The sequence below is a fragment of the Crocuta crocuta genome, unplaced genomic scaffold (genome assembly GCF_008692635.1).
Source record: "Crocuta crocuta isolate KB4526 unplaced genomic scaffold, BGI_CrCroc_1.0 scaffold289, whole genome shotgun sequence".
Classification (NCBI taxonomy): domain Eukaryota; kingdom Metazoa; phylum Chordata; class Mammalia; order Carnivora; family Hyaenidae; genus Crocuta; species Crocuta crocuta.
In genome coordinates this window covers 67,042-70,342 of record NW_027533264.1, presented here as the reverse complement: position 1 = coordinate 70,342, position 3,301 = coordinate 67,042, and the positions used below count along the sequence as shown (strand labels likewise).

The 3,301-nt window shown below is 47.5% G+C and overlaps 1 pseudogene; it reads left to right on the top strand.

Moving 5' to 3' along the window:
• Positions 1-2,363: 2,363 nt before the first annotated feature.
• On the top strand, positions 2,364-2,842 carry LOC144217944 (histone H3.3-like; annotated as a pseudogene).
• Positions 2,843-3,301: the final 459 nt, after the last annotated feature.

Here is a 3,301-nt window from a genome sequence, read left to right as displayed (position 1 = left end):
CCCAGCATGGCCTCCATCCAAAATCTGGAGTGCCCCGCAGAGCAAGCTGTATAAGATGCCTTACGCAGCTCCCCGGGCCCGAGCCTCAGGTCCAAGAGCTTTGGCCTTGGCAATAGCTGCTGCCCTGTGCCAGTAGAGCTGCCTCTCCGCTTGGGGTTTACAGCAATTATGGTGATTTATGCCTCCAGAGTGAAAATTAGCAATCTGGTGAGGTAACTAAAAATGAATGCATCTCTTCCTAGAGTTCACTCCACCCAGCTGAGCCACCAAATAAAACCAGCATATGGGGCAATTAGGCAGTCGAGCTCCTTCCTGCTTTCAGAGCTCCGCAGAAGGAGACAGAGCCGCCTGGCTTCCCTTGCCTGGTTCCATAAGGATCACAGGTCCTCACAAGCACCTCCGTTGCCCCTCCATTGTGCCCCTAGTGTGGTCGTAAACCCCAGCCTCTGTGTGGTGCCACCTTGCAAAGTAATTTATTCCAGCACAAGCGACTTTCCCCTCTTTTGCAGCAAATTGGCTGAGAGAGGGGAAGTAAGGATAAACCTCTATCACATGGGTATGTGTGGGGCAAAGATATTTTTTCTTCTTAGTCATTTATTTGCCTTTACGTGACCCAGAAAGACTCTGATCTTCCCTAACTTCCCCAGCCCACCCCATAGAAGTTACATGAAAATGTGGGAAAGACATAGAGATCCGATACTGATTGATCGTCCTCACCGCTGAGCACGTGCAGAAATCCCCATTCTGTTGTTGTTTTTTTAATGTTTTATTTATTTCTAGGAGAGAGAGAGAGAGAGACAACGTGAGCAGGGGAGGGTCAGAGAGAGAGGGAGACACAGCCGCTGAAACAGGCTCCAGGCTCTGAGCTGGGAGTCAGCACAGAGCCCGACGCGGGGCTCAAACCCACGAACCGCGAGATCATGACCTAAGTGAAAGTCGGACGCTTAACCGACTAAGCCACCCAGGCGCCCCATCCCCATTCTGTTTTAGCCTCACAGACCTGGACCCAATGGGGCTTCCCAGATAACAGAGACTGATTGGAGTCACACTGTCAGCTACTTGGAAATTTGGATGTAAATGCGGCATTCAAGCTTTCGTATTACTCATGTAGTTTTAGAGTTGGAAGGGATTTAAGAAATAAGGTAATTAGACTCACTCTGAGCTATGGAGTTAATTGGTCCGAGTGTGACCCGGGCATCAGGATTTTGAAAAGCTCCCAGATCAGTCTACTGTGTAGCAAAGGGTGGGAACCACACCCCCCTAATCCCCTAACGCAAGGTTCTCTTGTCCGCACTATTGATTGACACTTGGGGCCGGGGTCATTATTTGTTGTTGGGGGTTTTCCTGCCCATTGCAGGGTGTTTAGTAATATCTCTGGCCTCTACCTACTAGATGCTAACAGCATCCCCTCCCCCGAGTTGTCACAAATGTTAAAACTGTCTCCACAAATTGCCAAACATCCCCTGGAAGCAAAATCAGCCTGGTTAAGGGCCACTAAAGAATGCCTTCAGGTCCCACCCTCCGTGACCTGCCAGCAGCATGGTAAAAACCCCCTTTAAGAAGACTCCTTTTACTTTGGCTTTGTCAACACTGCCCTCTCTGACTGAGTATGCAAGGACATACTGATAGTCAAAACATGTTTACAGAGTGAACCTAGAAGTTGCTCACATGTCTTTTGTTCACCTCCCCTTAACGGGTTATCTGCAAGGGAGACAAGAAATGTGACCTTCGTTGTGGCAGCCACGTCTAGCTAAAGACTGGGGTTCTGGTCCCATCATGCTTTCAGGTCATATCTTTTTCCTACTCCCCCCGCCCCCTTCCCACTGGCTGGACGTGCAAATGTGGTAGTGTTGAGCCATCTTGTACCATACGCACAAGGTCACGACCCTGAGGTTGTTGAAGCAAAAAGAGAGAAGGAGTGTAAGTCTCTGACCTCCCATAGCCGCCATACCAGCCCTAGACTCCTTCCTGAACTATTAGGTGACAGAGAAAGAAATACACTTCTAAGGGAGCCTGGCTGGCTCAGTCAGTAGAGCACGTAACTCTTGATCTCAGGGTTGTAAGTGTGAGCCCCACATTGGGCACAGAGATTACTTAAAAATAAAATCTTAAAAAAATAAAAGAAAGAAAGAAAGAGTCTTCTATCTGGTTTAAGCTACTATTATTTGGGCATCACTATTACATCAGTTGAACCTACAACCTAATCAATACAGATTCAATCAAACTCAACTATCACTTCCAGCAGCTCTCAGATCTATGTCTCCAGTTGCTACAACCCTCCCAAGCTCTGAGTCCACAACTCAGTTGCCTATTAGAAGTTGCGGCAAGATAATTGTGTTCGCAGCCGCACGCTAACACCAGCGCTGCCTCTCGCTCGCCGAGCTCCAGCTGAAGGAGAAAGGGGGTAAGTAAGGAGGTCCCAGCACCATGGCTCATACCAAGCCGACTGCCCGCAAATCCACTCGGGGTAAAGCACCGAGGAAGCGAGTGGCCACAAAAGCCCCTCGCAAGAGTGCGCCCTCTACCGGAGGGGTGAAGAAGCCTCACCGCTACAGGCCTGGTACCGTGGCACTCCGTGAAATCAGACGTTATCACAAGTCCATGAACTTCTGATCCGCAAACTCCCTTTCCAGGGTCTGGTGCGGGAAATTGCTCAGGACTTCAAAACAGAGGGGCGCTTCCAGAGCGCAGCCATCGGTGCTTTGCAGGAGGCCTGCGAGGCCTACCTGGTGGGCCCCTTTGAAGACACCAACCTGTGCGCTATCCATGCCAAACGTGTAACAATTATGCCAAAAGACATCCAGCTAGCGCGCCGCATACGTGGAGAGCGCGCTTAAGAAGCCACTCGGATGGGATACATTTCATTCTTAAAAAAAAAAAGAAAAGAAAAGAAAAAATTTTCTTCTTCTTCCCGTTATTGGTAGTTCTGAACGTTAGATATTTTTTTTCCATGGGGTCAAAAGGTACCTAAGTATATGATTGCAAATGGAAAAATAGGGGACAGAAATCAGGAATTGGCAGTTTTTCCATTTTCATTTGTGTGTGGATTTTTAATATAAATACGGGGACATAAAGCATTAATGCGAGTCAAAACGCTTCGGTGAACACGTTTCAGCAGTTCAACTTTAGAGCAATTATAAATAAACCTGTTAAATTTTTCTGGACAATGCCAGCATTTGGATTTTTTTTAAAACAAGTAAATTTCTTATTGACGGCAACTAAATGGTGTTTGTAGCCTTTTAATCATACGGTAGATTCCATCCATCCACTAAACTTTCTAACTGAAAAGTACTTTTCTACA